This window comes from Antedon bifida, chromosome 5, assembly GCF_963402885.1.
Source record: "Antedon bifida chromosome 5, ecAntBifi1.1, whole genome shotgun sequence".
In the NCBI taxonomy this organism is placed as follows: domain Eukaryota; kingdom Metazoa; phylum Echinodermata; class Crinoidea; order Comatulida; family Antedonidae; genus Antedon; species Antedon bifida.
The window spans coordinates 11,674,462-11,689,226 of record NC_136230.1 but is presented as its reverse complement, the minus strand read 5'-3'; the positions used below and the strand labels follow the sequence as shown (position 1 = coordinate 11,689,226).

Below are 14,765 nucleotides of genomic sequence, written 5' to 3'. Positions count from 1 at the left end.
TTATAAAATACTTTATTAAAAGTAATATAAATATGCATATAAGAAACATTTTGATGCCAAAACTAAGTCTCTAGGACCAAGGATCGCCGAGATACATGTGTTATATGCCTTAAAAGGTCAAAGGTTATTTTCCACCATTTCTAATGAATTTTTGAAAAAATACTTCATCATAGAAAATATAAATATGTATATAAGGAACATTTTGGTGCCAAAACTAAGTCTCTAGGACCAAGGATCACTGAGATACACCTGTTATATGCTTAAAAGGTCAAAGGTCATTTTCTACCATTTCTAATGAATTTTTGAAAAAATACTTCATTATAGTAAATATAAATATGTATATAAGGAACATTTTGGTGCCAAAACTAAATCTCTCGGACCAATGGTTACCGAGATACAGTGTCATATGCCTTGTAAGGTCAAAGGTCAAATTTAACCACTTTCCCCATCCCCTGATGTCTGGAGGAATTTTTTGGTGTATATTGGTATGTGATAGAGTATGAATCTGCAAAAAAACCTTTGTTAATAATTTTTTCACAGAAAAATCAAGATATTCCCTAACTAAAAGCATCTTGTCTAAAAGTGGTGGATTTAATTTGTTTTCATTCGTACGATAATTGAATGTAATTTATAAATGAAAAAGTTTATAAAAACAAAGAAAAGAATAATTCTTAACTTCCTTGGCATGTGCTCCACATACTGACTTATCAACAAAATGTAAACATTAAATTGCACACTCCCGGTAAGAACATTGCGCGCAAATGTACATTACATTATCTTGGCGTTCGCTACTTTGTAATCGACGCAGTGTGTTGCAATCAATGTGACACTCGGCGAACAGTTTAATAGAGTTGCGTTTAGGTCAACGATACCGTGTTATAACGTGAAAAAACGCAAACAGCGAGAAAACCAATGAAGTGCTTATATTGTTATGCTTAGACAATAAATACACAACACATCTTACTTGGTACCGTGCACTTTATTCATTCGTTGTGCACAACCTCCTGGCCGTGGACTCTTTCCTTTACAAATACCTCGTCTATTTAAACCAACCCACAGGTGAAAAATATGCAAATAAGTATTGTATACCACAAAAGACTAACGTCACAACATACGTCTAGCATTATCCAATTCTAATATACTTTTTTAAAAAACATTTTCCCTTTTTATATCACAACATACGCATTATCCAAGTATATACCATATATACCGTACAGTTTGAGCTATCATATTAAAAGTAATTGATTATGTCGTCCTCTGTACACAACCTAATATTATGATTCATTTACATAAAATTGCAATTAATTCGGTAATCGTCATCAGTTAATTTATAGACAATAAATATACGCCCCCGACAAAATAATAACCGCATGCTTTAGAGATTTTAACATATCTAAATACAGACTTACATACATTTGCCTTTTACTGATACCATGCCACTACACTATTATCATCAGAATTCAAACTTTACATTTCCCCGTAATCCTTACAGGATTATTCTCTATGTACTCAAGGGCAGTGGAATTCAGATTCTGCACGGCTTCCCATTTATTCCGAGAGTGTGGAAAACCTTTCCATTCAATCAGGTATTCCAAACAATTTTGACAATAACGTCCTCTTATAATTGTTTCGATTCCAAACTCTTGCTCACTTTCAGGAATGCCAGGAAAATTAAATGGTATTTCCGTACCGTTTTAAATTACGAGTGGCCATCAACGGCCCAAATGAGTCCTCCGGACAGTCCCCGATCTCGAATTCAGGCAGCTCACTCATTTGCTCCGGATCCGTATGTAAACTATTATTAGTGGGTCGTGCATATCGATTATATGCAAATTTCATCCGGTTCACATGAACCGGTGCTTTCAGAACTAAGTTCCTAACACAAAAATTAAAAGGCCACACAGATAAGGGCCAGACCAAAATGTCATTAATTTACGCGATAAACCTTTCTGTAACGAAGGTATATACACCCAAATCGAATCGCCCACTTATATGTTACCTCGCGGACGCGTTCGTCATATCGCTCCTTCATTTTCGCTTGATTCTTAGAAACAACTCTAAATATCTCCAACTGACTTATTAACACATGCATAATTATGATCTCGTAATGTTTTTTCGGGATAGTGGCATTGTTTTAATAATGTCACATCGACCGGAAACCTGGCTTCCCTGCCATACTAAAGGTAAAAATGACTATAACCAACAGAGTTTGTAGCCGGAGCTGTACGATAAGCGAACTGTATCGCCGGTAAATATTTATCCCAATCATTATGATATTCATTTACATAATGCGAAATGCACTCTAAGATAACAGCATTGCATCTCTCCTGTATTGAGGGTGATATGCGCTGGTATTTATTTATTTTATTTTTCGCTATCTTGGCTCTCAAATCGTCCATGACCAGAATACCACAGGAGACATTTTTCCTATCATCGAAATTACTATTAAAAGGAGGAATCACCCGACTAGACGATTTAATGCTGTCTAATATATTAGAAACTTTCGCAACCATCCCCGCGATCGTATCTAGCGTTGTATTTTCATTATTAACACGGGACTTGGGATGGTTATTTATAAAAGTACCAGAGGAAGGTTCATCCACAGTACGCTGGACAAATATGGCTAGCCGAGCTGCATCTAAAGCATTTCGAAAATACTGAGGTTCTTTAGAAAAAAAAATAGGCCTACCCGAATGTTCGGCAATAACCCTCTCATAAAATAGACAGGAGCTCAGAATCGGATTTCTTTATCTGATTACGTCATGACATAATATCCGACGCATATTAATCAATGGTTTCCGATTGTAATTGTTTCCTAGTTAACAACTGCGATTCAATACCCCATGTCCAGGATTGACTCTCAAAATGTGCTTTTAACAAGTCGCGTATTTTAGTTATATAAATTCTTATGTTCCTCCTCTATTGTATCTTGAAATACTTTCATTTTCAACGCTAAAAATGGCTTTAGGTTCTGTATAATCCCGCAATGAAGCATCATTCGCATCCCCTGAATATTTCAACACAGACCCATCCATATCATATTTAAATGCCATGTTGCCAATATCACATTCAAACTTCAAATCTGATAATACAATTACTATATTTAGAACTATCCAATTATAAAAATAAGATAAATAAATATAAATATTTTATAAACAAAAGATATACAACCACACAACTACTGTCATTTCCAATCAAACAATCACAGCCGTTGGTTAATTCCGTAAATGTCCAAACCAGCACACGAAAATACCCGCCTCAAATAACACCAACCAGTTCTGAATTCAACAACAATTTATTACATTAGTATTGTTTATAAACGTGTTCAAATTATCAAACACGCACATTCTTATTTTTGTGTAGGATGAAATACGTATTCATTCATTCATTTTATTTGTTCAAAATCATTGTCAACATATGTATACAAGATAACAAGGAAATTACACATAAAATGGATTTAAAATGGTATAAAACTTTAATAAAACCATAAAAGCAGAAAGCGTGAGATAAAATATTGAACAAATACAGTCATAAAAGATAATGTGTTTAAAATGTATGAAAATACCTTAAAAATTGAATGTATACAATAATATTATAGTAAAATACATTGAAAAGGTATAAAATTACAATAAAAATTAAAGGTATTCACTAAAAATATAAAGTTTTTTGAAAATGTTGAATTATGTTTTGTTGCGTATTTACTTTCTTTGTATTTAGGACAGGAACACATCCAAAACAATTAGTAACTATAATAAAGTTAGCTTGCACCCTCAATTCATGTTAGTACCCGTAGTCTACTCAACGTTGAGACGACCAAAGCAAAGCCTATAGTTTCAAACACAACATAAACTCAAATAAGTAACACAATAAAACTAACTTATTTTCCAATTCTCTTATCATGTTCATCATATTATTACAATTACTGTCGTGAAATGGCTGTCTATCTCACTTGTGATGACCTTACGTATGAGCAAACTTAACTACTGTATGTATATTTATTGTTTCATAACGTTATGTATAATACGGACGATTGTTTCCTAATTATCGAAATCTTTATCATCCAGTCTAAAACAAATTGCAGGTTTGATTGGGGCTGAGTTAAGAACATTTTGAACAAAATAGAGCTGAGGTCCTCAGAAATTGCATTTTATACTTTGAAAATATCAGGCTTTGTTTGGTAGAAAAAAAGGCCAACTAGTAAGCATATTATAATGTGATGATCACTTGTTATCCCTGTCTTAACAAAGAGATATGGAAACTATACACCTGATTGCTGTAATATGTGAATAAAAGTGGAGAGGTGGTTATGATGCTTGGCTACCACTCCAAGGGTCCTGGGTTCAAGTCCCGTCACATGTCAGAATTTTTTCTAAGGTCAAAATTACAACTCCACTCCCAAAGACTTGTAATCAGCAATTGCATGAATGGATCACCCTCATTAAATATGGTAAAAAAAAACACCAAAAAAATACAAAAAAAACGCAGTTATTTGCGTGTTTAGCTTATCGCGTCCGGGAATTCCACTTTAAAAGTAAAAAGTGATAGACCCACAAGGATAAGAGAGATTAAATAATTTGTGTAAACTGAATTATTTCAGGTATTAAGCCCAAGGTAGTTGTGTTTTTAAGAACAGTATGCTTGCGTTTGTCTCATATTAGTCGATTTTAAAAACGCGGTTACAAGTCACTTAATCATGCCCACTATCTAAAGTCAAGAGTATATATGGGTACTAGAGAAGAGGCTATATACTTACAGTAATTAAATACGAAACGACAATACCTATAACTATCTATTCACACAACTATTTAGGCAGTAACTGTTACTTCACTTAATCAAAATGTTGCTTAGAAGAAGGCAAGTGAATTTGCCGATACATGTCTCTTCTTGTTTATTTTGAATCGATCAAGAAGATGTATCGATTGATTTTTCTTTCTTTTTCTACCGACCAAAGGAAGCGATGATGCTACTTTTCTTGCATATTATTTTTCAGCACATTTAACTGGTTTCATACAACTGCATTTTATTTGTTGATTAGAAAATTTCGCGAAAATAATATTTCTCTCACTTCTGACCATGGACTTTCTGCAACATCGGCCCTTTCCGTAGGTTCACGTGGAAAGAAACATTTCCATCACAGCGTTTTGAAACAGAAATTAGGCAAGTAGACGAAAAAACAAAACACTACATGTATTGACATATTATACATACTGTATTATAATACTCGAATACCGTGTTTAAAATATGAAATCAAAGGTTACATTTCCGAAGAAAACTAAAACAATATAATAAGATGTTTTATAGGGCTGTCGTGCATAATACCAAGCCAAAATAGCTCCTCGAGTATGTATTTAATTGATGTTTCAATGAAAGAAGCCATTTTGTTCCCTCTTACTAATTACATCATGACAATTTTTTGGTTGTATTACATACCAGTCTGCAAACAATGCAGTGTGTAATTAAGTAACTTATTGATGAAACTTAATGACAGTCAGTATGTTAAGATTAAGAGTTTGTCAACCAATGCTGCTGGTACTTTGAATGGATGTTGTTGAGGTCCATATAATTATAATTACATCGTATTTAAAAAAGGATGATCAAGGACGTCTTTCTTGATGAATTTGTGGTTACCCTGTGTTTTCGTTAGAATTAAGCCCTGTTGATGTTACAGCAGTTACCACCGGGGCCTGATGTTTATATCAGGTTTAGTTGTATCCAATCATATAGCTTCGTCAGCGGCAATCATGTTGATAATGTGTCCGACCATTTACTGATATGCAATCAGTATGTTTGGCGTCCTGTTCTAAACCCTTGTGATTGGCAATACCGAAGCGTGCTTTCAAAATTATTATAAGCAATATGATGGCGCACTTATACTTACAGCTTTGTAATATTTTCCCGAATATTTCTCCGATAACAAAGCGGTACTATGGTATATTTTAGTTAAATTTTAATATCTAAAATGTTGTTTCCAATGCAGTAATAGCTGTACGTGATTCAACAATTAAGCTCAGAAAGATAATGCGTAAATCAAATCCAAACTCAAATGCTCACATTGTGCCCTAAATAATTTGATGGTTTAAAAATCAGAACCAATATTAAAAATTGAAGATGATCAATGACCGCAACAAATTGATTTCAAACTAATTGAGGTCGTTGATATTGTGAATTAAAAACAGCTCAATTTAGAGCACACACTGATTAAAGTAACCCTATATATTTATATAATTGTCTACAAAAAACGGTGTCCTATATTATAAAGGTGACGTCATTGTTAGAAATCGTTCCGCTCAAACATGATTCTGACGAACCTCTCCAGGTCAAGATGTTCGAGATGCAGTGATATAGCAAGTGTGAAACACATTCAGTGTTTTTTATGTACATAGTATTAAAGCTTACAGTGAGATGATATTCTACTGTACACGAGTTTCGACTTTCAAACGGGAATATTTCCGCGGAAAATAAGCGTGCAAGGGTGGATGTTTTTGGGATGACACTGAAGTTTTAGATAACACAATACTGACAGTCGAGCCAGTAATGATAAGCAAAGGCGACAAAATATCGACATCTTCAAAACAAGAATGTTTGAAATGTATCATGGTACAACAGAAATGTAGACATCATTTTTAATGGGAGGGGATGAGAGATGTTGAGGGTGAAGCGAATAATTTCGTTAAGAGGATGTGAAAATTACACGTACCGGTATTAGTATTAGAAGACGACTTGAAATATACATGGTAATGAAATCATTACTATGGCTTCGCTGATATTATGTACAATCTGTATTTTACGTAACTATACGACATGTGAAACTAACTAGCGAAACTAACCTGCTTGACAGTTACACTGTCCTGCTCAGACAGCTCCTTTAGAAGTAATGACAATATATGTTTTTAAACAGATTAACCTCTAGAGAGCCAATTCTGTCCAATGAAAGGATCATTCACGTGACTGAGTTGGTGGACGCCTTTGTCTCTGTTAATGGTTTGGGTTCCTCGTTGTCCGATCTAAATTACGTCTGATGCATTTGTTGTTACATCTGGTTCCCTATCGATGGTTTTAGGTCATGGTGATTAGTAGCACTGATTACAAAGCAACATGATTATCTTCAATAAAAGTAGCGATAGAATGTGGCTACTGACGTAGGTCATAATAAAATAATGTCTACTTCACTTTAAATCGGAAGCCCAGAGAGAAAGTCATTTAATTATTCATATTATACCAATATACACATTCGGATTATAGATATGTACTATTTATTTTCTAAAGATTGCTTCATATTATTTAGGCTTGGGTCAAATGACATAAAAAATAAAGAAAAGATTGCTTTAAATATTAACATTGAGACAATAATAATGATTACAATTTCAATGATCACGATTAAGTCTAACATTATAATTATTTTGATCTTCACTTTTACACATCGCGAACCAGAACAGAATCAACATTATGACACGTTCATAAACGATATGGGACACTATGCAAATTATACATTTACCATTACTTTCAATAACAAACAAAGAATGACTACATCGTTTATAATGTACAAATAATATTATTTTAAAAATAATTTCATAGATTAAATCTATCCAACGATACAAAACAGGATAGGATTTGACAAAAGTGTAGGGCCTATGTCATCTTTTGGTCATTTAGTATAGTTTCGATACCAAGTACATTATAACATTCTGACATGTCAATGTAATACAATGTTTAGTATTAAATGCATGTCCATGTTTATTATTGTAAATAAATCACTAATGGAATACATCTTAAATGGCACGACCAAAATAACTCAATGCATTTACTTTTTGCATAGATTTTAAGTTAACCCTCACATTAGGCATATGTCTTTTTTTTATAAATCTGTCATTGAAAGTATTCTCACTTTTAGCATTGCTGTATGGTTTACCGGGACCACATGTTGGATAAGTTGGAACTCAAATGTATTGTTAATTATGCTTCACGTATAGAACTAAAGTACTTAGAATTGAACTCAATTTGATTATTTTTATAGGAGACTTTACTAAGGAAACACATTCAACCTATCCAATGCACTATTTTGACGTTCTAAGAAAAGTTCCATCAGCTCTCGTAATAGAATCCGTAATCATTGTAACCATATGCCTTTAGCGCACTGGTTGTTAGAGAATTTCACTTTTCTGGGGTTTTTTTTGTATTGTATTGTGCCTTACAGAGCAACACTGTATTTTATGCAAATGATACAATAAATGGATATGAATCGAGATTTCCATTTGATTTTAAAACATTTTCAAAAAACGTATTCCCTCCAATGTGAATTATTAATTCTTTTCGAAAAAAAACCCAATTAGTGAAACTAACCTGCTTGGCAGTTTCGCTGTCCTTCTCAGACAGATCCTTCAGAAGATATGACAGGTTCATTCACGTGACTGGTGGGCGCCTTCGTCTCTGTTGATGGTTTGGGTTCCTCGTCGTCGGATCCAATCGCCTCTTATTACATCTGGTTCTCTATCAATGATGTTACGGTTGGTTATTAGTAGTAACATGATTATCTATACATTCTAAAGCCTCTGTGTTATCCTTTAATACCACAAGAAATTACCGGAATCCTCCGCACGGCTTATTGAAAAACTATATACAATCTATGTAAAGATATAAAGAACACTGCGAATTACAATAAATAAAACAAAAGTACAAAGTAGAACATCCGAGTAACACGAGAATAAACTCTGTAGAAAGAACTTTCAATGTTTATTATGTCATGTCGAAATTTAAAATATACTACATTATGATACGGTACGTTTTTGGGGAGTTCACATACTTTGTCGTGTCAAATAAAACGCTCTCAATTACAAATGTTACCTACCAGTACTCTATATACTAATAAACTAACATCTTACGACCTTTTTCAACCCATACAGTATTTTCAACCGATACAGTAACCAACAAAAAAAGGAAAATCACCTAAAAAATGAAATACGGTACGGTACCCACTCTGAAGTTGAGATTGCAAATAAATCACGAGTGATCTTACATGGCACGACCTCATTACTGAGAGTATCAAATAGGCTTTACTGTTGCGTAGACTCAAATCTTTTGGAGTTAACCCTCCCATTAGGCATACGTCTTTTTTTATAAATCTGTCATTGAAAGTATTCTCGTTATTCATTGTTTTATAGTTTACCGGGACCACATGTAAGAATTAGCTGGAACGTATTGTTAGTTATGCTTCACGTATAGGACTACAGTACTTTTTTATAAGAGACTTTACTGATGAAACACATTAAATTTCGCAAGACCCAACCTATTCAATGCACTATTTTTGACGTTCAAAGAAAATGTCCATCACCTCTCGTAATATATTCCGTAATCATTGTTACCATATGCCTTTAGGGCACTGAATGTTAGAGAATGATATGTTGTGGTTTTTTTCAGTTTTCTGTTTTTGCATTGTATTGTGCTGTAGAGCAACACTGTATTTTATGAAAAATGATACAATAAATTGATATGAATCGAGATTTTCATTTGATTTTATAAAACATTTAAAAAAACATATCCCCTCCAAGTAATGGTAAAATGAAACCAATAGTAAGAATTTAGCAGTCAAAATGTGTTACCTGAACAGAATTTGGAGCCTAGATATATTTTTAGCTGTAACTGCTAGTTCAAACATCACTTTATTATAATTTACACTCAGACTAGTTAGCACTACCGGATGAAGTGTTTACTTTTCAGGCAAAAAAACCACTTATTTTTTTTATACATTTATAAAGCACTATAAAAAAATGTTATACAAGAAAGACAAATGTATACGTATACAGTACATTATCTTAAAGAAAACATGAGAGGTTAATAATCTTTATTTAATTTAACAATGTAGCATTATTTAAATCCATAACGTTATTTTTAATTGATCACATCGTATCGATTTCAGGACAATATTATAATACTTTGTTTAGAGAGAAAATACTATAACATAATGTTTGTAATATTTCAGGATGGAGCGTCACCTTTACATTTTGCTGCAAAAAACGGCCACACAGATATTTGCACTGTTTTGCTTAAGGCATGTGCTAATTTGGATCTTCAAGCCAAAGTAAGTGTTACACAAATTAATAATAATATGTGCTATATAATTCAGCGTGATTTAAAAAGTGTTTAATTTTACAATTTAAAGGGCGTGCCAATAATAACATACCTAAATGAAGCAACCACATCGCGGGTCATATTACAGATCATTTTTGTTGCGAGGATGACTAAATTGTCGAGAACTGCACGGTTGTACCCTCACATGGTTCGGAACACCCTGCCTCGTCAAGGTTAATCTTGACATTGGGAAGTCAGATTAACCAAGGTTTTGTAACAACTGATGTCACACTTTGTAATAACTTCTTTAATCTTTATAAATTAATAATTATTAATTTTATTGTTGAGTCGGCTTACCATCGCGGTACATTATAATATTTATACATAGTCTACAACTTTAATAATAACGTCACGTCATATCGTAGTGTATTCACAATTTATAACATATTAAACATTATGAGCCATTTCTTCTTAAGTTTTAAACAGTCTGAGTCACAATAATATTAAATAGCCAAACCATAGTATTCTACAGTATAATTAATATAAATTAGTTCATTTTGACGTTTAAAGAGAGAAACATGGAATATCTTGACTCAAATGTATATCTAATTTACATGTCACGTTCACATGTGGGACAGCTGCACGCGTTTTGTACAGAGATTTTATTGTGACTACAGCGAAGTTGTAGTTGTAACTTTACCGCCGACTGTTAAAAGTCTACCGATGACATCAGACATTAAAAACTCTTAATACTATCTTTTATAAGACACATGGAACAGCTAGGGTAAGAACCGACACGGAGTTGGTGATATGCGCTTTACATTGTGTATACCTATTCCAGAATTAAGCATAATATATAATCATTCGTTCTTTCAGTGTTTGCGCTAAAGTAAGGAATACGTGTTGTTAGATAACTGTTGGTGTTTTTTTCGTACGTGTAAGGATAGACCTTATTTGTTTAATTTGATTATTTCATAACCTTTATGAATTAATAACTATTACTGCAATGTTGTGCATTTCACTAATATGTTTGTGACTTACCAACGCGATACGCTATATGTGCACGTGCATGATACTACGAGCTAAATGTGCTCCACGAGGTCAATGTTAGCGTATCTATACTATAATTATGGTTACTTCTGAGCACAATGGAAAAAGATTTCCGCCTTGCATACCTACCTTATCTATCTCAGATGTACCGCGAAATGTAGATTTAATATAATATTTCTCTCTTAGGCAGATATTATAAAAGGTTTTAAAACAACATTTCTTATTTCATCGGCAGATTTAAAACCGTCCGCGGTATAAAAGTGATTTCCGGGTTGATATAGTTTTTGCTCTCCTCCAATATTTGCCGTTGACGGGTGTTGTTTACTGTTATCACTTTTTGGTAATATCAAATACGGTGTTGTACTTGTTCATATCTAGGGGAATTGATTTTATTATAAAATGTTACCAACAAAGGCCTCCCTCGAATGAACGCCGCCACCCCTAACACCCACCCCGACATCACAACAACATCATTGTTTGTATATTTTTCATTACTATACATAGATCTGATGATGAGCGTTTCTTTAATATATCTTGGCATTTTGTGACCATCATAAAAAGCTTTTTAAATGATTCAATTCGGTTTCAATAGTATAGGGATGCGATAAAATGATAGGCCTAAGTGGAAAGGCGCCACGATACAACTATAAGAACATTCTAGTCATTTTACAGGACGTATTATGCCAAATGGAATAATATGATGATTGCTGAATTAATTACGCTTTAGTAATAATTATTACTGCAATGTTATTACGCGTTTCACTAATAATATTTTGCGACTTCCGTGTTTTTTCTCCCCTCCAATGTTTGTTTTGCTTTTTTTTATGGCCACGCGTAACATTTAAAGCTCTGTCTATACACTATAAAATTATTTTGACAAAAAAGTGTGATGTGCCCAAATATGGTAGTTCTATGACATCATCATGACCATATATGGTCACATCAAATTTTTGTTTGTGCAAAAAAACGACCAACAAATCAATTATATTAAAACATCATCGAATTATATTGCGGGGGAAATTGTAAAAGCAGTATATACAATTTTAAATATCATAAACAAGGTAAAAATTACATAATGCCTACATCGGGAGAACTGATTATAGCCATAATCATAGATGTATTTGAAATCAGGTAAAATCTCGATATAGCCGAACGGTAGCCGAGTTGTTGAGTTGATGTTAGGTTTGAACAGGTTGCGCGCTTGCATGTGTATCGCCGTTGAGACCCGACATACTTTGGCCCATGTTGCAAGCCGTTTAAAACGTATTCCTTATGCCGAAATGGCCCACTAGTGATTGTCATTATTTGGAATTTGATGTATAGATTATACCAATACCGCATTTATTTCAATAAACGCCCTCTTCCTCATAAAACATCTTTGAAATATTCAACCTCCACCCTCTAATAAATGCCCCGCCACATATATTTATACACTTATTATCAATTATATTTGTTGAATAATTCATTGACTGCTATATCTACAATTTATTTACCAAGTATTTTCATACAATTATTTACTGTTATCACTCCTTGATAATACAAAATACAATGTTGTACTCATATCTAGGGGAATTTATTTTATTATAAAATTAATGTTACCAACAAATGCCTCCCTCGAATGAACGCCGCCACACCTAACACCCACCCCCGACATCACAACAACATAATTTCTCATTACTATACATAGATCTGACAATGAGTGTGGCCATCATAAAAAGCTTGTTAAAAATGTTTCAATTTGGTTTCAATAGTAATAGGATGGGATGCGATAAAATTATATGTGAAAGGGCGCCACGATACAATCACGGTATATTCTTGTCATTTTACATATTTTTATAATAACAATCATGGCCTATATAACATCATACTCGATCTGTCGGCCTCAACGATGAAAACTGGAAACAACGCGTTTACAGAACTTATATTACATGCAAAATGATTTTTATACGCCTTTTTAATTCTTCCTTTTATTCTTCAACACATTTACGACCGACGCATTAACGTCAGAAGTCATCAGCAACATTATTTATAATGCTCGTATTGTTGCCGTTTTAACATCTAACATTAACAACACATGTGCAATATTGATCACCTCAGCGACTTCATCATGGATACTTTTTTAAAGACGGTGTATATGAATATAATGATTACAGTATAAATATATGGTATATTTTTTATCCCGTTCATTTATTTGGTTCAAATTTGCAATTGGCTGACCAACACGTCCTGTGAATTAACACTACATGTTTCCCAACGTTACACTGTGATCTGTTACGTTAAACACCAGAATGAATGATAGCCGTGCTACTACCCATACATACTAATAACCTGGATATAATTTCTCCTTTATGAAAATTGTACGTATTTAGTTTTGCTGATGTTACTTATTATTATCGCGGGATTATCACACAAATATAACGAATGTCTTATAAGAAATGAAATTAAGTTAATTAGCAATGTTATTAAGGATATTAATAGAAGGAAAAGAAAAGAGCTCATGATTGGACCACTTTGTTATTAATGTACAAAATAATGTAAAACAAGCTGGGGATAATAACAATGCAACAGTAGGAGACGGACTAGACTTGCCCCAAGTCTGTATTTATTGTCTTTTTTTTTTATTTATTTGTTTTTATTTCGACTGCGATTTTTGTCTGAAAATACAGACTTGTGAAACACGTATAGAAATCGATTTGCAGACCGCAAACATCCGATAAGAATGACGTAGGTTATCATCATACCGTATTTGGCTATATGGGGCGGGCGGTATGTAAATATGGAATTCGAATCAACCAATGATCATTTTGTTTCAAAATGAAAAAGATCGAGTACGTAAAGTGCTGAATGTACGATCGAGACTGAACAACTGTTGAAATATAAAATCGTGTTGCCAAGTTGTTTTGTTTATTAATTGTTTAGTCCTGGCCTAGGCCTCCTTCGTAGGGCTACTCAACTCGTACGTATGACCTGCCAAATAAAACGCCAATAAATAAGGTACACTACCACCACCGACCGGCACACAACAGGGCTTCACTACTACACAGAACAGGACAGGGTCTGGGTGGGAATTAAATCAAATTATCTCCGCATAATATGATCCATTCAATGTTTGATTTGGCGGAGAAGCTAGCCTATCATATGAAAACGTGTTTTCATGTTCTTGGGAAAAATCCCATCAAATGTTTACCAGACTACTAGGCATATAAAATCATTTCTAGCCTTAAACTTTCATCAAAGTACACATTGTCTAAACGTAGCATAGCGCATGCATATCATCTTAGATGTTGAGTCTTTTGAAATTCTGAAATATGAATATTAAAACTGCCTACGAGTGAGTAGCCAATGGCATGCGGAAGAAATAGCCGAACCTGAAACAGAAAACGTAGGCCAAGATATTCGGCAATATGGCGAACATTTTGATGTATTTGGTAGATCCCGAACTCATCACGGTGATGATTGAGTTCAATCTTTAGTTTAATTCAACAATTCTTCGGGAAACTATTAATCATTGTCCGTTTTATGTTTGATTTCATACTTGTATTAATAACCCTACCTAATTAAATTCGTGTTTTATCCGTTTCTGGAACTCGTACGTTTACATACACATTATGCCTAATGAATAAAGAAAAGTCTAATTTAATTTAAACCAT

At 33.6% G+C, this 14,765-nt stretch overlaps 1 pseudogene; it reads right to left on the bottom strand.

The window, feature by feature from the left end:
- Positions 1 to 1,460: 1,460 nt before the first annotated feature.
- LOC144842336 (uncharacterized) lies at positions 1,461 to 2,353 on the bottom strand (annotated as a pseudogene).
- Between the last annotated feature and the right edge of the window lie 12,412 nt (positions 2,354 to 14,765).